This window comes from Mauremys reevesii, linkage group 2 (assembly GCF_016161935.1).
Source record: "Mauremys reevesii isolate NIE-2019 linkage group 2, ASM1616193v1, whole genome shotgun sequence".
Classification (NCBI taxonomy): domain Eukaryota; kingdom Metazoa; phylum Chordata; order Testudines; family Geoemydidae; genus Mauremys; species Mauremys reevesii.
The window spans coordinates 41,100,119-41,123,305 of NC_052624.1; the positions used below are offsets into that span (position 1 = coordinate 41,100,119).

Below are 23,187 nucleotides of genomic sequence, written 5' to 3' on the forward strand. Positions count from 1 at the left end.
GGTTGAGAGCCAGAGTGATCTCTGTTATCAAGTATGAAGAGTTCTTTTATTGTGCCCTATTGGGGTTGGGAATGGTGAGGTTTAACAAGCACACAGAAAACTAATGGAGGTGGAGGGAAAAACTATGTCAGACAGGTTCCATGTCAAAATGTACAGTCCTCTCACTTCAGTCCCAGAGGCTCTCGTCCCTAAAGGTTTGTCTGCTGCATTCCATCATGGTCTGGTGTTCTCTCCCTGGTGACTGACTGCCAGATCAGGGGAAGGGCACCATCTGACTGGGCCTTCTCCAAGAACTGGCAGCTATGCATTACTTGTAGGAGGAAGATCTGATTTGGCTAGGCAAGGTGTAGGAAATATGTGCTGTTTTTAGTTTAACTGATGGAAAAAATAAAATAAAATAACTCCCCCTAGAAAAGCTAAGGAGTCCTGGACTGGGCTGCAATTCCCAGGAAGCTCTAATTTAATATGTTACTGTCTGAAGGTAGAAAGAACATCATGAACCTTAGGGAAGTTCTCCACAAATCATCAGTAAGTGCTCAACTCAGTATTTAAGAATCACCATTCTAGGGAAAACCCAAGTGTTGCAGGTAATGGCATTAGTAATTTGGTTGGCAGGAGATTTCCTTCTGAGTCACTACTGAACCAATGCCTCCGCAAGACACTGGGGTAAGCCATGCTGCTGAGGGTGCTCTTGTATTCATTAAAGATCCCATGGTCAATATTTCCATTAACCCTTATGCCAAGTCAAATTTTAACCAAGGTAAAATGCCTACATGAATTCCACTGCACTTTCAATTTCATATGTTAATTCTCATTCCCAGTTCTAAACACTTGTGCAATGCTGCTATGTGTCGCAAAACTGCTGCCATGTTCTAGATCAGCATTGGTTGCATTTCAATGAAGGGTGAAGTGATCAGTAAAGATCTCCTCGCTACTTTTACAGAGATATTCTGGTGCTTAATTAATTCATGTTTAAAAGACACTTGGAGATCTTCAGATGACAGACACTATTGAAATTCAAAGTATTAATACAGATGTTATTCATTCATTTTTTAAATTGTTGGATGTTTAATATTTTGGACTCAGAAACAGTAAGATTAAATAAGTTTGGATAATCATATACATCACACAGAATGCAGAGTTATTTGGTTTAAAATGTTTGCATCTAACTGGCCAATTGTGAGTGTAATTACAGAGTTAGCATGCACAATTCCTGTAATTGTGAGTGCAAATTGGGCATGAGGTTGCATGTTCAATTTTAAATGTGGGTCACTAAAGTTTCTCAGCTTAATTCTGATCTTGTATAATTCAGGAGCATTCTCCTCTTAATAATAATTTGAATTCAGTTTAGTTAGTACAGTGTAAGTTGGATCAGAATGAGGCCCTCAGTCTTTTCAAGGCTTTCACAAAAAATGTGAAAATGCTGCCTCTGGTGGAAAGAAAAAGCTTACAGTAAGTTAGGCATCTAATTGACCACTTAACAATTAATCAGGTTGTGCATGGAGACAGGGTAATTGCATATACTCCAGTGCACATGAGGTTTTAGATTTCAGGCAGTAGATGATACCCTTTCTAAGGGCTCAAACCTGATCCTCTGAAGCCCCGGGGAGTAGAATCAGCACCAGTATTAGACACTTCTTGTTTGCTGAAAGAAATGGCCTCCTTTCTTCTACTTGCAATGTCACATTTTCTCCTGACAAACATAAGATCCTATGTACCATAAGATGTATATTAAAATGGCTGCACCATCATGCTCTGTGGCACTGTCTCAAACATATCCGGAGCAATGCACTGAGGCGGCAAACCCAGCCCTTTCTCTTTACCCCAGCTTCCCATGCATGTGTTCCCTGCTTGTTAGCCAGAGACTTCATCTCCGGCAACCACTTCATTGCAATTTTCATTTGAACGAAACCTGATGCTGTAAATAAAGAGTGAAAAATAAATTGCATTTTTTAAAAGAAAACTGACAACTTACACAAATGAGTGTCGTTTTCAAAAGTTTCCTAAACAAACAAAAAAGAAGAGTGTGACAGACACATCTCTGATGAGAAACCCAATTTGTCAATGTAGTGCTTCTCCACAATTCTAGCGCTTATATTGTTGAGGGGAGATTCGGTCTTCCCTCTTTGTTTCTTGTTATGCTGATTCATTGCCCTTATTTTGGAATCTCATAATTTAGAGACTGACGCTCGTGCGCAAAAGTGAAATATGTTCCTTTCTGATTTCCTTTGCTTGGCCTGGCTTTCTGCAGTGATGTGAATAAAGTGTGTATTGTACATATATATAAAATCTATACTATCCCTCTTATCTGTTCCTCATTACAGAAGGAGAGTTCTGTACTTTGGATATTCATTTCTTTCCAGACCATAGTGAATCAATGCTGTCCCATTTCTTTTTATGGTTATTTATGACTCTGTGTGGAACAGACCGTTGAAACTTAAAGCCATTGAGTCCTCACTCCACTTAAAACATTGATTTCCACATTGTTTGGAGTTTCTTCCTTTGTGGACATTTTTATTCGTAGCTTTTATTTCATTAATAGCTTTCATACGAATGTTATAAAAGAGTTGGTTTTTCCAGCCCAATGAGAAGGAAGCATGACTTTTCTTCCCTCAGGAATGTTTCTGAAACAGTATTTATAGATGTAACCAATTATTTGAACTAATGGTTTAAATTATGGTAGCTATTTTTGATATTTGTGCACACTGAATTGCGTTTCTGGGCAACACTGCTGTGCTTTCCTCAATGAAAATTACATTAAAATTGCAACATTGTTGTGGAATTTCATGAAATTAAAAAAAAATCAATGATTAATGTGATACAACCCCATTTCCAGGAGCACTTTCCTTTGTTCCTGCCTGCTCCCTGCTAATCTTCCCCACTGCAGGGTTGCACTGTTTTGGGGAATCTTTTCCCTGCATGCCTTTCTGAGGGCTGTTCCTTTTTATCTGCCAGGAGAAGTCAGCTTTAGTCACTAAGTGGCCATTTTGTAACTGTCTGCTGCCTTTTTTCCAGGCAGTAAGTACTCTGAATTCCTACTATGTTTTCCCTTTAGCTTTTCCTTTCTTAAACTTGAGGAGGTGGCATGTTCTCACTATGAGGCTTCACAAAAGCACTATCATTTGAGGAACTCTTTGTCATTATCCTTAATTGAATTTTCTGTACTAGTCCTCATAAATGTTACACCTGAAAAGCTTGTCCGACTCTTAAAAAAAGGTAGCGTTGTCACAAAACCTGAGGAATTGAGGAGAATTTTCCCTTATTAATTTCCTTCATTTTGTGCTATTGCTCTCATCCTGCTATTTTGAAATCGGAATACATCGAAGTGTCAGAGCCCTGAATCTGAGTATCAGGAGCATATACATCTACATGGTATAATCCTTATGCTGGTCTATAGCCTTATGTTCTTACTCAGGCCAGGGGAGTTTTGTCTGAATAACGCCCGAGCAGAAATTCCAGGATTTGACCTGTGGGCCACAACCTTCATCAGGATTTGTGCAGCAGTCTATCCCTGCAAGTCACAATGCAGAATCAGGGCTGTAGTTTCTAAAGTGCTTTGGGTCCTTTATGTGATCTGTAATTGTGAGGTATTATTTTATCCAGGCTGCCTTAAGCTTCCTCCATAGTGTGGCTCATCGTCTGGAGTCTGTACTCTTGACAGTTATCTGGGTGAGATTCAAGTCATGCCTAACATATTGCAGAAAGTAGTTTTCCTTTTGGCCTCCAGCTCCACTTCATTAGGAGACAGTTTTTTGTTTTCAATAAGAAGAAGGAAAACTTCCATAGGTGAAAGCTGTTTTTTTGCAGACAGTGAAACCTGGGAACACCACTGAAAAAAAGTGATTTAAAAATTAGATTAAAATTAAATTTGCTAGAAAAATTCAAGAAATGATCAAAACAGCAGAATGAATCACTTTTACTTTCCTTTTTAACACCATGTTAAATGGAAGATGAGTTAGCGACATGCCGGGTGCTAGGAAGTTAGGATATGTTCATTAAAGTCCCCTTCTTTGAACCACACCAAAGTAATTGGGTAACTTTCCATTGGACTGGGTAATGCATGAGTAACACTAGAAATGCTCCCTTAAAGTGCCTATGCAAAACAAACGAGGTTTACTTAACGTATGGACAATTATTTCCCCTATTAGTTTTGATCAATTGCTTCATGGTCACATTCATTAGACAGTCTAATGTGAACCACAATTAGATTTTATCCCATTAAAAGATAAAGCAGAATGCCGGGCCATTAATTAAAGGGTCTGACTCAAGTTGGTTACAAGATGGATGTTACATCCCCTTTACTGGTGACCCAACTCAGCAAAACAGAGCACTTTAGTTCTGAGTAGCAAATACTCTGGCACTAATTGAATGCAAACTTCTGCTCTCCTTCAGAGCAGTTGGAAAAAAGAAAATCATTTCATGTGTGCTTTCTTAAATGAGACATGAAATCCTAATGAGAGCCATGTGAATAGAGCTAGATTTACATAGGGCAAATTGTAAGAATGATCAAAATGCTGGAGATAGAAAAGTCCAATTAATATACCTGCTTCTATTTGTGGACAATGCTATTTCTCTCAGGGTATGTCTTCACAGGCACAGCAATGTAGGCCCATACTCCAGGGATGGAGCATCCATGGAAGAAAATTTGTGGGTGCTTAGCACCCACTGGCAGCCAGCACCCCTCTGCCCCAGTGCCTCCCATCTGCTGGCAGCCCTGCCAATCAACTCCTCCCCCTCCCTCCCAGCATCTCCCACCCACCACGATCAGCTGTTTTGAGCATGCAGGAGGTGCTGGGGGGAAGGGAATGGGGTGTGCTTGGGGGAGGGAAGAGGCAGGGAAGAGGCAGGGTGGAGTGTGGTGGAAAAAGGTGGGGTGGGGACAGGGCCCGGGGCAGAGAAGAGCGGGGAAGAGGTGAGGCAGGAGTGGGGACTTGGGGAAAGGGGATGGGTGGAGATGGAGTGAGGGGTTGAGCACTCTTGGGTCCTGGAGGAAGCCGGTGCCTGTGCTTCAGTCGAGGGTCAAGCCTAAGCCCCTTTGTATCTACACTGCAATTGCGCTAACACGGGGCTCAGATGCAAGATCCCAGGACTCTACAGAGCTGGAGGGTACAAGCTTGAGTTAAGTTGGGACCCAAAGTCTGAGCACTATTGCTTGGTAGTGTAGATGCAGGCCCACTTGACTCGGGTCCTGGAAATCATCCAGAAATATCCCACAATTCTATGGGACAACTTCCTTAGTCCTCTCTATGCCAACAATCTGCAATGTACTCTATTGAAAACGGAATTCACCACCCCCCATTGTGAGAATGGCAGCAGCTCAGGTCACCGTTAACCCATTCTCTTCCGATCACCAATCTACAAGCACACTATCTGAGAGCCTCCTGGGTTTGCAATGGAGAGCAAACTGCTCAAGGCTTTTGCAAAAGCAAGCTGCTTCCTGGGAATGTGCAGGGTGGGAAGTAAAGTTTTCCCACAGACTATGCACCATGGTCCTAAGGCTAGAGTGGCCACATGGCGGGGGAGGGGAGGGGAAGCTAGGCACTCTGGGATATGGTTACTTTGACTCGGGTCTGCGCACTGCAGCATGGATGCCAGAGCCCTAGGTTTGAACATGGGTTAGAAACAGGGTGACCAGATAGCAATTATGAAAAATTGGGGCACTTTTGGTTTTTTGGGGGGCAGAGGGTTATAGTTGCCTATATAAGACAAATCCCCTAATATCAAGACAGTCCCAATATTATCAGGACATCTGATCACCATAGTTTAAAAAGTCTTAACATAGAGTTAAAATACAAGGTAGATGCTCAAGCCCAAAGTTTCCTAACCTGGGTCAGCTGACTCAAGTCCCACTAACCCTGGGCTTACATTGCAGTATAGACCTACCCTCTGATACTGTAAATAGGTTAGTGTCTTGTTTTCAGTCCCCGAATGCCCAGATCTCCATTTATTTCTAGTGACAAACCCCAACCCCTGTACCTGGGAAATCAGGAAGCTAATTACAATCTCTGTAACTGAAAACTACCAGTCAGAGAGAACATTATCACATATTCCCAGAATAAAGCTGGGTCTGTGCAAATGTAAGAAAACTGGCTATATCCTATGTATTACTTATTGCATCATTGATTAACACCTTCACTCCACCAGGATTCCCAGCCTTAACTGCCAATTAGTCCACTTTCCCCACAAGCACTCCTGTGCTTTATGGCACAAAATCCCTCAACACATTCAGAAAGCCACTACTATATTCTTTTTCCAAGCCCTCCATAAGACTCACCACTTCTGAGATGCTGACCACTGATGCAGTTGAAAGCAGCTAAGCAGGTGGCAAACTATATTGTGCATACAACTACTCTATGCAAAAATGTGCTTCTCTTGTTATCTCATTCTCTCGTCCTCCTGCCTTTATCCATTTGTTTCATCCTCCTGGTGAATCTCGTCTTTATCTTGATTAGAAACCCTTTGAGGCAGGTATGGTCTCTTTACTAGGTAATCTGCACACATCTTGCAAAATGAGGTCCTGATCAGGAACTCTTATACCAATAATAATAATGCTAAATAATAATGCAAATCCCATAAACTTTCTTTATTTCTACTCAGTCAAAATTCCTACTTTCTGCAGTGAGAGATTTTCCTAGGTAAGAACAGAGAAATGACTTTATTCTTTCTATCCTGGGAAGCAGTGACTCTGAAAAAGGTCTGGGGGTCGCGGTGAATAATCAGCTGAACATGAGGTCTCAGTGCAATGCTGTGGCTAAAAAGGCTAATGTGATCCTTGGATGCATAAACGGGAATCTCAGATAGGAGTTGAAAGGTTATTTTACCTCTGAATTTTGCACTGGTGCAATCACTACTGGAGTACTGTGTCCAGTTCCGGTGTCCATACATTCAAGAAGAATTTTATAAACTGGAAAAGTTTCACAGAAAAACCACAAAAAATGATTAAAGGGTTGAAAAACACGCCTTGTAGTGATTGACTGAAGGAGCTCAATCTATTTAGCTTAACAAAAAGAAGGTTAAGTGGTAACTTGATCATATTCTGTAAGTACCTATATGGGGAACAAATATTTGATAATGGATTCTTCTATGAAGCAGACAAAGATAAAACATGATCCAATGGCTGGAAGTTAAAGTCAGATGAATGCAGGCTGGAAATAAGGTATAATTTTTAACAGAGAGGTGGTAATTAACCATTGGAACAATTTACCAATGGTTGTGGTGGATTTTCCATCACTGACCATTTTAAAATCATGACTAGAGGTTTTTCCTAAAGATGTGCTCTAGGAATTATTTTGGAGACGTTCTGTGGCCTGTATTATACAGAACATCAGACTAGCTGATCACAATGGTTCCTTCTGGCCTTGGAATCTATGAATCTTCAGGCCTTGATGAACATCTCTGAAATAACCAAATGTCCTTGTGAAAGGTGTGGTTTATATACATTGTCGCATCTCTTGTGTGTTAGCCCCATTCAATACAAGCAGACCTATGTGGACCACTGAAGTTCGGCAAGCAAGGATTTCACAAATATTTTTTGTAAAATGTGGTTCAGGGGCCTTGATGAAGTTTGAAGAGTTCTCTGATTTGAATGACCTCTGTTTTCCCATAGTTGAATCTCAACCCCAAGGCCCTCTAAACTGAGTTATAATTATTATAGGAACAAAATAGCAATGGGACATTTCTAATAATTTATGAAGAATCACACTTCTGATACAAAACCAGAACTTCGATCTCACTCTTTAGAAGCTTATGCTACATCTGAATATCCACTAACCTAATTCGGCTGCTTTCTTGGGGTGATTTGAGGTTACTGGTCTATTCAGGTTAATTTCTAATTTTAGTGCTCAGATGGGAATTTCAAAAGCACCAAAGTGAGCTAGGAACACAAGTCCCATTGAAAGTCTAAGGGAGTTAGACGTCTAAGTACCCCCTGAAACCTGTTTTTAACATCCACCCTGATCTTTCCCTGTTAGCAATACAAATTTGATAAGCAATCACAGGGGCCCTGCAGTTGAGACCACTAGAATGTAGTATGTTAAGGACAGCCCAGCGATTAGGGTGCTAGTCTGGGAACTGGAAAACCTGAGTTCAATTATCTCCTCTGGTACAGACTTTATGACCCTGGGCAAGTCACTTAGTCCCTCAGATCCCCATCTAGAAAATGGTGGCAATCTCCCAGGGATGTTGTGAAGATAAATTCATTAAGACTGTGAGGGGCTCAGATATTATAGTAATGGGGGCCATAGGTAGATAACAAGTTCTGCTGTGATAAATGGGGATTTGGGAAATGGTGAGGGGTGAACTATAAAGTGGCTGTTTTTAATTGGTAAATCTTTGTGTTCAGGATTTTTTTTTAATACAGGACTTGTAGCTGCTTTCATCTGGTGTCTTTTGGGGCCCCTTTCCTTTTCCATCAATTTGAAATAACAAGCCTGCTATCAAGTAACTTAAATGCAAGAAAAGGCTGCTTGTTGCCAGTGGGGGGGAAATATATTGCAGTGCTTGGCAATAAGGTCCTGCACTTATACCAATCTTCTCAGTATGTAACCGCAGATGCTTACTCAGCAGCATGAGAGCCAAAGTGCACATAGAGAACATTTTAATTAGTTTACGGTTCATTATTAATAGGAAGCCCACAGTAAATAACGTGTAATTTGTAAATACACACAATAACCTATTTTCAGTCATTAAGATAGATGACATAAAAGAAAAGAAAGAATAGCACCTGAAGTATGAACAAATGTAGGAGGCTAACTTACATCTGGCAAAGGTTTCACTCAAAGGTTTACCTAGCGATTTCTCTTGCCAGTGCTAAGCACCTTAAATTCCTGCTGACATCCATGGGGAGTTTTGGATGGTTGGTGCCTTTCAGGATTGTTCCCTTGCCTTGGTTTTATGATGGTGGTTTACTAAATCCTAGGGAAAAATCTAACAGATACATGTCCTTTAGGACAAGTAGTAAATGTAGAGAGTAGTAACGCAGCAAAACCTGACACCCAGAACTGGACACAATAGTCCATCTGAGGGCTCACCGGTGCTGAGTAGAGTGGGACAATTATCTCCCATGTCTTACATACGACACCCCTGTTAATACAGCCCAGAATGTTAGCCTTTTATGCAACTGCATCCCATTGTAGACTCATATTCAATTTATGAGCCACTATCACACCCAGATCCTTTTAATCAGTAGTACTCCTACCCAATTATTCCCCATTTTTGTTTTTGTGCATTTTATTTTTTTTCCAAGTCATTAATTAGCAGAGCACCAGGCGAGTAAACTGGAGAATCAGGGCAAATGTTGCCTGAACCATGATCATGCTACTTGCAGGGACTACATTCAGAGTTTAGCAGTAGAGCTGGTTGGGGAATTTTTTGATGAAGCTTTTCTTCATCAAAAAATGCCAGTTGGGAAGCGGGTCAGTTTTGACAAATTCCTCAGCTCAACAAATTTTGAAAATAAAAGTTTTGATATTTTACAAATAAAAAATTGTGGGTTTTCCAGTTTGAAATTTTTCATTTAGAAGTTTAAGCTGCTCATAGTGCAACTTTTTTTAAAATAAAAAGGTGAAAATTGAAATGAAACTTTTCAAAATCATCAAACTGAAATGTTTTGATTTACCTCGATTGACTTTTTTAAATTTTTGGTTTGCAAATCATTTCAAAATTTTGCTTTTCATCCCAATCTGAAATGGATTTTTTCCACAGAATCTCAAAAAAGTTCATGAGATGGGAAAACCATTTTCCACCCAGCTCTAGTTAGCACTGAGATGCAGTTTCTTCCCAACAGCAGGTGCCAAACAACCTCTTTCTTTACCTGTATTGGTGAATTCACAGTTTTGTTTCTTTTGTTTTTTTAAAAGCCCAAAATGTATCTTTAAAATAGGAGGAATTAAGAGCCTGATCCAAAACTCATCAAAATCAATGGGAGTTTTTCCATTGGCTTCAGTTAGCTTTCCAAAAATTTCAGATCTGTAAACATGTAACTGCACATGCAGTAATACTTACAATACTTAGTCCTGCCTTGAGTGCAGGGGACTGGACTAGATGACCTCTCAAGGTCCCTTCCAGTTCTATGATTCTATGATACCAGAGACAACTAGTCACTTACATGTGCAACTATTATAACTATGCACACAATCATAGTGATTGTGCCTACAGATCGTGCCCCTAATCTTCCAAACATTTACACATCTGATAACTTTACTTTTGTGAGCAGTCCTGTTGAGGTTAGTGACACTACTTGTGTAATGTTGCTTGCATAAGTGTTTCCAGGATCAGTGTCTACGTATGTCCATATCACAAAATGGAGGTCTATTATATAAGACCTTTATAGAAAAGATATTTATATAGTTTGGATTGCAACTTCAGACCAAATATTTTTTTCTGCCTTAACAGAGAACACCAAAAGGAAAAAAATTGGTAGCAGTTTAAATTCATTTGGGATTTTTGATGTATTGCTGCCCACCTGCTGATTACACAATCTGCCGCTTCCTAATTTATCACTCTAATATTAGAGTTAGTACAAAGCACCAGTGTGCAAAAGGTAAAAAATAATTATAAATTATACTGACCAGCTCACATTAGTGTGAGTGTAAGCAACAGCAAGGTGTTTCTATTTATCACCATTTGCTTTGATAGGGCACCATTCATTTCATGTATCAGCTGATTCCTTTCAACTACTACTTCTTGAGAAGACATACAATCAGCATTATTTAGTTCGAATTGTGTTTGCCCGAAAGATTTTGTAAAGCCCATTAAAAGGAAGCAGTTGTTGGGTATATGTGGACTAGATCTAGAATTTCTCTCTCGTTTTTGTTTGTGGTTTTAAAAAATGTTTTTAAATGTGTTTATTTTATTGTTACTAAGCAGATCACTTTATACTGTATGCTCAAAAGCAATACAGTAAAAGGATTTGAACATTTTTTTTTTGTATCTCAGTGTATTGAATTTTTGACTGGAATAACTACCAGTTTGACAATCCTCTGCCAAAACCCTGCTTCATATACTACTGATTATTATTTCTATTTTGGTAGTACCTCAGACAAAGCCCACAGCCCCTTGTCTTAGACACTGTACAGACAAATGACACAAAAGATGTCCCTCTGTGAGAGCCTGATCCAGCACCCACTGTAGTAAATGGAAAGGCTCCAAATGACATCAATGGCCATTGGAACTGCCCCCAGAGAACTTACAATCTAGATGTCAGACAGGATCCCACCTGTGGCATAAAGAGACAAACAGGGTGAGGAAGGATGAGACAGATGTCTCAACTCACCACTTGTCAAAACTAGCTCTAAGTAGTGGAAATGCTGATGCCACAAATGTAAATTGGTGGATTGATATATATATATATAAATCCATGGTATGCCCACATCCTGAATACTGCATGCAGATCTGGTCACCCCATCTCAAAAAAGATATATTGGAATTGGAAAAAGTACAGAAGAGGGAACAAACATAATTAGGGGTTTGGAACAGCTTCCATATGAGGAGAGATTAATAAGACTGGGACTTTTCAGCTTGGAAAAGAGACAACTAAGGGGGGATATGATAGAGGTCTATAGAATCATGACTGGTGTGGAGCAAGTGAATAGGAAAGTGTTATTTATCCCTTATCATAACACAAGAACAAGGGTCACCAAATGAAATTAATAGGCACAAGGAAGTATTTCTTCACATAATGCACAGTCAACCTGTGGAACTCTTTACCTAACAATTTTGTGAAGGCCAAGACTATAACAGGGTTCAAAAAATAACTAGATAAATTCATGGAAGATAGGTCCATCAATGGCTATTAGAGTTGTCCCTAGCCTCTGTTTGCCAGAAGCTGGTAATTGGCCCGGAGCAGCGATCCGCGGCTGGTGGGAGCCGCAATCAGCCGGACCTGCGGACGAGGCAGGTAAACACATCGGCCCAGCCTGCCAGGGGCTTTCCCTACACAAGTGGCGACCCCTGTTTGAGAAACCCTGGTCTAACCCAGTATGTCTGTTCTTATGTTCTTATGATAGTAGGTTGTTCTTAATGGAAACAAGTTCCCTCTAGTATTTTGGGCTTCTCACTTTAGTATATCCCACATTATACAGACCGTGGAGACACTGAAGCAGGACTGAAGATCAATAAATCCTACTTTTCTTCCATCATAAAAACTACACTACCCCCCACTGAACTTTTCTGTATTGCGAATCACTTTGTCAGCTGAGAATGCCTTATTTGATTCCAGAGCTCAGTATCTATCTCTGGGAGAAAAGATTAGTCTACTTCATGGAGAATACTATCACTCACATAAAGCTGGCACCTCTGAACATCAAGAGTCACACACTGAACACAGGGCCAATAATATGGTACCTGTCTCCTCAGAAGTCTGCCCATTCACATAACAGGAACATTGCAGGACATTTGAACTTCTAGTTCAGTTCCATGCTCTACTTTGCTGATGTATAAGAGATCATCACTTGATTTGAAGGGGATGATTTACCACTCACTTCGAAATATGCATTAGTCTGACTACTACTTAAGAAGCCGTTGCTTGATGCCGCTAGCATCACAAACTTATTAAACTTGAGAGGAAACATGGTTAGGGCTCTGGCTGAGGACTTCAGAGACGTGAGTTCAAGTTCCTGCTCCACCACAGACTTCTGTGTGACTTTGGACATGTCGCTTAGCCTCTCTGTGCCTCATTTATCCATCTGTAAAATAGTACTTTCTTACCTCACCAGGAGGTTATGCAGCACTCTGATACTACAGTAATGGGAGACATATACGGGACTAAGATAGCTAAAACTACCACCCAGCAACTGGCTCCCTATTGGATGCCAAGGTTAAGGTTTTTCGGGGACAGATTTTCAAAGGTATTTAGGTACCTAAAGATGCAGTAGATGTCTAGTGGAATTTCCAAAAGGTTCTAAGCAAGTTAGCTGCTTAACTACTATCAAGATCAATAGAAATTGGTCACCTAACTCACACAGGAGCATCTATAAATCTCAGCAGGTACCTATTTGCATCTTTAGACATCTAAATATCTTTGGAAATCTGACCTTTGGTCCTTATCTACAAGTCCTACAAGGATTCTCAGCAGCTGGTCCATAACTGTGGAACTCACTTCCAGGAGAGATTACAATTCTATTCTACTTAAGTTCTTGTACAGTGAAGCAGGGCTGAAGATCTGACAAGTACTAAAACACAAAACACTGTATTTATTCAAATCTGGATTCCTTTTAACTTGAGGGCCTGTGAACAAATTCTAGTGAAACAACTTCTTGATTAGTACTCATCTTCCAACAATTTATTCATTGTCAGATGAGGAGGAAAATGACATCTGGCCTTCCTCAGACAGCAAGGAACTTTTCTGAGAGTCTGAAGATTCATTCTTTTAAAAAAATCTTTCAATTTACTCCACTTTATTGGTGCCATTTTCAAGTAATAGAGCCTTTGCTCTTAGACACTATACAGACAAAGCTGTTGCCAGTGGAGGATAATTTAGATAATCACTAAGAGCCCAATATGCACTTCAAAGTCAGAACAAAGCACTTTGGATGAGCAGAGAACACTTTTACAGCTCTTCCAATGTAGAGGGTCTACCTATTGTCTGAACATTACCAATATGCTTCTGAGATGGGGATCTCTGTACCCTTCCTGTGGCTGACTCCCATCCAGCCTCAAATGACAGATGTTCCTTTAAAATAAATAAATCTGAAAGTGTCATTCAATCTGCAAGTTCAGAGACTAGACTAACTCAAAGCATCTTGCTCCATGCAGTAAATATTTTCCAAAGAAGCTGAAAGCAGCATTGTCTCTCATAATGATGAAATCCCCAAGATTTATCCTCTTGAAAGGTTTCAACCCTAACACTGATAATTACACTGACACAATGGCCCAAAATCTATCTACACTTTCCACCATAGGAGTCTTGCAGGTAATCTCCAGTTCTACTTATATTCAACCAATCACATCATTGGATCTAATCTTCAGACTGGGCATGGGTATGAGGAATGTGAGAATTATCTTTTATGGGGGACAGAACATCACCTCCTTCAGGCTGAAATCGGAACTCCCACCACCTCCAGACAGAGAAAGTCCATTGCAGTTCTCTGACAACCTACAAGAGAAGAAGCTGGAAGAACAACTCCAGCATCAATTATGAGAAACATGAGCACTCACAGGTAGGTTTTGATGCAAGGAATTTTTACAAATCTGCATATCAGCCATGGAAGAGGCCAATAAATCTTACTTTTCTTTCATCATAACAACAACTACACTACACTACACTGAACTTTTCTGTATTGTGAATCACTTTGTCAGCTGAGAATGCCTTATTTGACTCCAGAGCTCAGTATCTATCTCTGTGAGAAAAGATTAGTCTACTTCATGGAGAATACTATCACCCACATAAAGCTGGCACCTCTGAACATCAAGAGTTGCGCAATGAACACAGGGTCAATAATATGGTACCTGTCTCCTCAGAAGTCTGCCCATCCACATAACAGGAACATTGCAGGACATTTGAACTTCCAATTCAGTTCCATGTTCTTCTTTGCTGGTGTACAAGAGATCATGTGACTTTGGACATGTTGCTTAGCCTCTCTGTGCCTCATTTCTCCTTCTGTAAAATAGTACTTTCTTACCTCACCAGGCGGTTGTGTGGCACTCTGATATTATAGTAATGGGAGCCATATTCGGGCCTAAGATAGCTAAATCTACCACCCAGCAACTGTTTCCCCATTGGATGCCAAGGTTAAGGTTTTTCGGGGACAGATTTTCAAAGGTATTTAGGTACCTAAAGATGCAGATAGATGTCTAGTGGAATTTCCAAAAGGTTCTAAGCAAGTTGGCTGCCTAACTCCTATCAAGGTCAATAGAAACCTAACTCACACAGGAGCGTCAGTAAATCTCAGCAGGTATCTGTTTGCATCTTTAGACACCTAAATATCTTTGGAAATCTGACCTTCGGTCCTTACCTACAAGTCCTACAAGAATTCTCAGCAGCTGGTCCATAACTGTGGAACTCATTTCCAGGAGAGATTACAATTCTATTCTACTTAAGTTCTTGTACAGTGTCTATCACTATGGTATGTGTTTCTGAACTACCACAAAACCCACAACAAAACAAAACACAATCTACAATTGACTGATCAATCAAAAAGTCACAAACTGGTGAGGTAGGACAAAGATACCCAGGACCCTATTGTCTTTACTCGTAGAATGAGTAAGATGCTTGGATACTATGGTGATACAAGTCATGATTAGACAGAACCCATACTTTGAAATCTGGGTTTGTGAAAGGGCACAATCTGCTAGACATTTTCCTGCACTACTAGTGCACACAATTCTGCTAAAGTTTTCATCTTAAGTACTTTTGTCCTCCAAAGGGCAGCATCTGGCCTTTAGAGTATTATCATAAATGCTTTCTTTTGGGGTACAAGATGTACAGCATAGGAATTGTTCAAAAAGTAAACCTGGGAAGCTATTAGACATCAGGAAAAATATCAAAGGAAAGAACATATTAATAAAACATTTGCACCATAAAAACTAGAATATCATCATTACTCCTCAAATTAGTTGAAGAGTAATTATCCCCAAGATGTTCTCGTACCATCCATATCTTGTTTGCAAAAGTATGACAAAATGAATAGGTAAATGCATTAGATCTAAGATGCCATTAAAAAGGGGGAGAGAGAATTAGAATTAACTGTTACCAAACAAATGCAATGTGTGTGCATATACATGTGAGCCTCTGAATGCACAGTGAAGGTGACCTCTGACAGCCCTGTTTGATAGAAAAGATTAAAATTCCTATCTCAGATATCATCATTACCTACTTTTAATAAACAATACAAGCCTAGTGGAAATGTCCAGGTGATTGTTTATGTGCCTAGGTGCTTTACCAGCTGAAATCGTGCTGCGGTTTTCACTTAGATGATTTAGACAGAGTGCTTATTAACAAATTTTAGGGGCAGGAGAATACTTTGTGAACAGGCTGAAAAATGATCTTATGAGAATCTTTATTTTAAAGACAGTCATTTGACGATCTCCTTAATAGATTTGTACTTTAGGATTTTGTTCCATAAACCTGTCCACATCCTAACTACAATGAGGAATTAAGGACACCTCTGGATCTAAGCGGTCTAAAGGCAGCGCAACATGGGGAAGCTAAGTTTTAGTCTTATCTTTATGATCCCTAGGTTCAGACTTAGTCTTATCTTTATGTTCCCTAAGTTCAGGGCCGGTGCAACCACTAGGCGAACTAGGCAGCTGCCTAGGGCACCAAGTGGTTGGGGGCGCCAAAAAGCGTGCTCAGGGGAGGCGGTGGAGTGGAGGTGAGCTGGGGCAGGAGGGCACGGGGAGGGCTGCCCGCAGCAAGTAATGGGGGGGAGGGTGGGGTGCAGGGGAACCGCTCCTCCGCTCTAATTCTCCTCCCCTCCCAGACTTGCCACGCCAAACATCTGATTGGCGCCACAAGCCTGGGAGGCGGGAGAAGTGGAGCGGTGCCGGCGTGCTCGGGGAGAAGACAGAGCAGAGGTGAGCTGGGGCGGGGAGCTGCTGCGGGTGCCGCAGGGCTGGGAGCTGTGGAAGGGAGGGCAGGGAGCTTCCACACGGGGGGCTCCCCAGCTCTTCCCCATGGCCTCCGCCCGTGATCCGCCCCAACCCTGCCTCTTCCCACCCCTGCTCCACCCCCACTCTGCCCCAGCCCCGCCCCCACTCCCCTGAAGACTGCAGCCAGGCCCAACCCTGCACTCACTGGTAAGTGGAGCGACCTGGCCCAGCTGGGTCCACTCCTCTGGCTCCCAGCCACGCCACTGGCGAGTGCTGGGGGGGCGGTTCCCCCTCCCTCCAAGCCTGGGAGCCAGGGCAGCAGAGCAGTCTGGGGTCCCAGGCCTCCGTGGGGAAGGGGAGGGAGAGGAGGCTGGCTACGTCCTGCAGGAAGTGGAGTGACCTGGCCCCAGCCTGCTTCACTTCCCTGGCTCTCAGGTTTGGGGGGAGGGGGAAACCGCCTCCCTGCACTTGCGGCTGGGAGCCAGGGGAGTGGAGCAGGCTGGGGCCAGGTCACTCCACTTCCTGCAGGACCAGCCCAGCCCAGCCCCCGCCCCCGAGGCCTGGGGTGGGGCCCCACACAGCCCCCCTCATGGAGGTCTGGGCCCCCTCTTCCCCCCATGAAGGCCTGAGACCCCACACAGCCGCTCCGTGTGGGGGCTGCGTAGGGCACCAAAATAGCTAGGGATGGCCCTGGCTCCCTGGGCCGGAGGGTGGGCGTAAGGTGGAAGTTTCGCTTAGGGCGCGAAATATCCTTGCACCGGCACTGCCTAGGTTGGCCAGACTGGGAGCCACTACAGACAGCACACACACCACGTTGCTCTTTGAAATTCCCCTGGCTTACTGAAGATGCTGCATTGGTGGGCTTAGCAGCAAGACATATTCCCCTCCATTCACAGGAGGAGGGTCTCTTGTGAGTATGTTGGGTACAATATAAAGTGAGGATCCTGGAAGACCCTTCCAATCCCCTCATCTCCCAAAAAGATGAATATTCTGCTGTACATTGTGCTAAAACATGACATTTAGACATAAACAGTTTAAATAGTCCCCTGAGCTATGTTAAAGGTACTGAACAGCTGTATGGATAATTAAGTAAAGCTAATTAAAATAAATTAAATTAACTAGAAAATCAGTCCACATGTTTATTCCTGAAAGTTTTGTTGTTTGCTAAAGTTTGAGATCCTGGAAATCGGCATGTCTGGGGCCCATGAACTTTGTCCAACATTGGTACTTTGAATAATGATGAGCTCATACCTCTCACCAGGGGTTCTGATCTGAGGTTGTAAAACCTGTCAGAACTTTTATCCTACTTCAGATTAAAAACAAGGGGTCTGATTTCCTCCTCTCATGCTCCAGTGAAAATCCAGAGTAATGCTGCAATGTCAACAGTGTCACATTAATGTATTATTAGTGAGTGTTGTAAAAGAGGAGGCTCTGATGCTCCATTTCCTAAGATTTCTCCCACATGCTGTACTGATAAACCCCTCAAATTTCAGTGTGGCAAAAAAGAAAGGGCCTGATTCTGATGTCACCGACACAAGGTTTAAAGCTGTGTAAGTCATTTGACTTCTTTAGAGTTACTTCTGACTTCCACCAATGTAACTTAGATCAGAATCAAATCCAAAAAGAGCAAATATAATTCATGGCATTTATTGCAAATCTTTTATAAAACATATAACGATATCGTCCTTCAATGTAGCAGCTGCACAGTGTATTCACTAAGGGCCAAATTGTGGCTCAGCTAGTGCGGAGGTGTAAGGAGGGTACAAAAGGCCTTTTTTTGCACTTTTCATCACAGATAGAAGCATGGGAGGGGAAGCAGACGCTATAGAGCTGCTATGTCTCTCCCCTTTGTGCAGGTGAGTGGGAGGAGACAGCATGAGTCAGGGCCAGGGTGGCATTACCCTTCCTTCCTCCAATGCACCAGCCGGTGCACCTGCCCTGGTATGCAAGGGAATGCATGCTGCCCTGGGTATAGATCTGTCACAGATTATTCCCTCTGTAGAGCTGCGGGGGAACTTTCTGAGTTACAACTCCTGGGGCAGTGCAGCCATGCGTTTGTGGCAAGCCAGGAATGAACCTAAAAGTACAATAGGAAGCTAAATTTAAGTCACCTAAGTTACAAGGTGTTTGCTTTTGTTTGCTAAAAGGAATGTCGGCACAGTTAAAAAAAAAAGACTTTTTTAGAATAAAAATGAGCAGGTAACTATCTTTAAATGGCTTAACATTATGATTGGTATAATGCTAGGGTGACCAGATGTCCCAATTTTATAGGGACAGTCCTGATTTTTGGGACTTTTTCTTATATAGGCTCCTATTACCCTCCACCCCCATCCCGATTTTTCACATTTGCTGTCTGGTCACCCTATATAACGCAGTCCTCATAGACTATGAAATTATTTTTATCAGGCAGCTGTAAGGAATATTTCTGGGAACCAAGGCAAATTAAGGTTTGACCTTTTTAATACGGTCTTTCTTGACACTTTCTCTTATATATACTTGTTTTCAGCTTTCAGAAATGAACTGCATTGATCCTGGTTTTGGAGATCAGTCATTGTGGTAAACAGCAAGGCTCCATGATTTATGACTAGGCCTGCTGATAGTACCTTAGAGATGTCTAACCACCTGCAGATTGAGAACTGGCTTTAGGAACTAGGGATTCAAACATTTCAGGTAAAGCTCTCCCAGACACTCTCATTTGTGAGATGAAAGCAATCATAATGAGAAAGTGATCACAGTCAAATAAATAAGAAAACTGATAACTGCCCAGTTCATGATAAACAGATTTTTCTGGTCTTAGAATTATTCTTTTCAGTATATTCATTAACTCCTTGGACAAGAGGCACAAGTGCAAGATTTCTAACACCACAGACAATGATGTGAAATTTCTCAGAACAGACCAGAATTGATGGAAGAGCTTTCAGTAAGATTTTTCAAAACAACCAAATGTGCCACTGCGCCGCTGACTCTCAGTATGATTTCATACCAGCCATGCTATGAGGTGAGATACAGTGTGTATGCCTTTGTTGGTCATACTAAGGGGCAAGGGTACAAAATAAAGCAAAAACTGTAACTATGTACAGTAAGTCTGATTAATATATTTATTTACCAACATTTTATTAGCATAAAGGTACACTGTTGAAAAAACAGCCTGCCCTTGACAAGGTCAATCCATTGTGGACATTACCTTGCCTAGGAAGAACGTGGGACACCTTGGAGAGGACCGTCAGTGTAAGAGATCCATCAAGATCATCAACTTTGAATGAGACTCTGTGATTGGCCCACCTCAGGGGACAATGGTTTTCTTTACATGGGACTTGCATGGCTGGAGTTGGAAGTGACTGCGGCGATAACTTTGTCTTTGCAATTTTCCCTTTTTCAGTCTGTTTGAATCTGTCTTGTGTCACTGATCTTTGGTCTATTGCACTTATCATCAAAAGTTTTTCTCTTCCGTTTTTCCCTTGGCTGGCTCAGTCAGATCATACAGAATGAATTTTTGAAGAAGAGAAAAAACTTCCAGTCTCTGGAATGTTAAAAAAAAATGAAAGCACTTAGAACGATTATATGTTGTTTGCAGTTTTGTCCCCCTCCTCCTTTCTGAGGTGGAAATGCTGCTAGCATCCTCTGTGGGGAAGAAGCATGCCAAACAGTGGAACATGTGAGACAGGATAGTTCTCTGCATCTTCCTTAGTGGGCTGACATGCTGGCAAGGAGCAACATAAAAATCACTCAGCTCCTCTTCCATCTCACTGGGTCTGCACGGGGGATGTTGAGCGTAACTAGGGGGAAGTGTCAAGCAAGGCATTGTGCTCTCAATAGGATGTTGCTGTTACAGATAATTCTTTTAGTAACTTATTTTTGTTTACCCCTGGGCAGAGGACCAGTGCAAGAATTATGCACCACTTAAACAGCTTGTAAGCCCTCAAAAAAAAAAAGGGAGGACTTAAGTAGCACATAAGTCTTGAGCTGGCCCTCTGCATAGGAGATGTTTACCTTCAATGTACAGAATAGGAGGGCAAGGCAAAGATAAGGTGCTATTACCTTTTTGGGGGTGGTATGAAGGAATTCCTGATCTTGACATTGCTACTCCCAGAGAGAAGATAGGAGGAGTCAGTCTTGCTACATCCAGATGCTCCTTTCTGAGAGTTAAGATACATGGCTTTCCAGAGGGCCCGACAGCCCGTCCATACTCACCAGTGCCCCCTACAGTTGCTGGGGACAAGGAGGGCCTCCAGTGATGGAGAAGTTATCAGACAGCTAAAGACCAGGACCTTCACACTGCTATACAACCTGGCTTTCATTTTTAGACTAAGAATAAAAAGGACATCCCAAACTAACCAGACAATATAAATCTTGTATTATAACATGACCTTTAATACACTGATGGATGACTTTTAAAAATGCCTTCTTATTATGTAATTCTAACTACATGCTTTAGAAAAAGAAATATGCACCTCTGTTCTTTAAATATAACTATAAAGCAAATGACTACTTTACCATTAAGAACTGGTTTACACAGTCATGAAAATAGCCAAATAAAATAAAAATCTGAGCCAAGTTATTTAAGGCTCAGGGAGAGATCTGGCATTCAAAGTCTGTCACCAGGTTTGAGAAGTCTAGTTATACTAACATAACTGATTCCTGAAGATATTTTGCAGTGTGTTTCATTGTGATATTTTCATTGGGCTTTTTGTTAACTACCAGCCCAAATACAGATTTAACCCCACTGACTGTGTCTGTCCGAGCATAAAGATGTGCAAGTCCAAGATTTTTGTTAAAAGTAACAGCTTGTTTCTCTTGGGACGACCACTGCATCAGGACAGTCATATCTCAAGCCCCATAAGAGAACTCCATGCAACTGGACAACTGTGATATGAAAACCACTGCTCTAGATAAAACATCATCCATAGAACAATGTGGTCTGAAGCACCTCCAGAGAAAAGCCCCCGACCCTACCAGCAACATGAGTAGGTAGAGCCCAATTACTATTGAAATTCCATTAGACACCTAATATGGCTGGTAATTATATTGCCATTGAGAAATGGTAAGGTTTTGGCTCTAGCTATTCACAATGTATATATTTTATTGTGAAGTTTATTATCAATGGGATAGCTGTGTGCACACCTTAAAATAAAGGAGAGTATAAATGTGCCTTCAGTTAAATGAGGTTATACAAACACTCGGTGTAACTGATAACACCTGACACTGCTAGTGCAAAGGTTGTAATTGTATAAATATGAAAACTGACATTGATTTAAAATGAGCAAAGGTTAAATGGTTTGTTTTCTTTACCAACTGTACCAACAACATGCCTTTTCTCAATGACAATATAAAAACATCCTTTTAGGGTTTTTTTCATCATATCCACTCACTATACTATATGAATCAGAATAAATTGTCAAGTTCAACAAAGCACCACACTGATTTGACCAAAAGGCTGTCAATTCATGTGTGACAGCCAGATGCACCAATCTACACCTTCATTTACACTTTGAAATCCTGCCCCCTCTGCCATCTTGGTTACTCTCGGTGGTGAATTAATTTCTTCCTTTAAAATCTTAAAAGATGACAAAGAAATACAAAAAAAATCCACATTTTTCAGATTTATGTCTCTGCAAATGAAAGAAGGAACAGAAGTAATCTCTCCATTTGTCAGCCTGTCACCTACATGAAACTGACAGAGCTGCTATTGCAGGCAAATCCTATTACAGGTGTAAAGCAGACACTTTTTTCACAAGAATTCTTGTCATTAATTTAAAAATCCCTTAAGAATAAACAATATATGAAATGGTGCACAGTGGAAGGCTAGTTTCATCTGAGTGAGGAAGGGGCCTTAAATCATAATTCACTTGAAGTTCCACCTCTTATGAACCCTGATTCCTTTGTCACTCTGCAGTGATCCTAAAACTAGCATATTCTGTGTAATACTCAGATATAGATACATTTGTTTCTGAAAAATATGCTAGGCTCAAATCTTTTCTCGCTTACTTCAGTCTTCCACCAAGGTAACTCCACTGACTGCAGTGATCCTGATTTACTGGGATGAATGAAAAGATAATCAGGCACCGAACTAGTTTCCAAAGAGCAGAGCTAGAAAATGAGATGTAACAGAATACATTGTGGCATTAAGACAAATTGTTCTGTGTTCTTTAAACTTTTGGGGGTTGAGGACACAGGTGCAGCTTTGTCAATATATAATGTTTAGACAGGTATCAGAGCGGTAGCCGTGTTAGTCTGGATCTGTAAAAGCAGCAAAGAGTCCTGTGGCACCTTATAGACTAACAGACATATTGGATCATGAGCTTTCGTGGGTGAATACCCACTTTGTCGGATGCAGTGCAATGTTTAGACAGTTATGCTGTGTCTTTATCCACAGCTTTTACTCAGTATTAAAGATATACTGAGCCAAAGCTGCTTTCATGTATATCCATACAATCCAATAAAGTCAGAATTTGGCCAATTATCTTTAACACAGAGCAAGAGACGAAGATGAAAATACATGTATCGACTTTATGGGGTTGCATATTATAGATATACAAATTACATATTCCATATATAGCATAGACAGACACACATAAGTAGAAATCAAGAACTGTGTACAGTACTGCTAGACATGGGTCAGAAGATGCCTGTACTCATTTGCACTGAATCAGTACACCACTG

General features: G+C 41.3%; 1 long non-coding RNA gene across 2 annotated transcripts in view; it reads left to right on the forward strand.

Annotated features, from left to right (window-relative positions):
• The window catches only part of LOC120397035, a 65,803-nt gene extending 44,550 nt beyond the window's left edge, over window positions 1–21,253 (forward strand). Inside the window, exons 2-4 of one of the 2 annotated variants that reach the window (XR_005593631.1) lie at window positions 19,034–19,197; window positions 19,325–19,525; window positions 19,648–21,253. This is a non-coding gene — a long non-coding RNA (uncharacterized LOC120397035). Of the gene's footprint in view, window positions 1–19,033; window positions 19,526–19,647 lie in introns of both variants that reach the window. The other variant, XR_005593630.1, reaches the window with a different exon arrangement.
• Window positions 21,254–23,187: the final 1,934 nt, after the last annotated feature.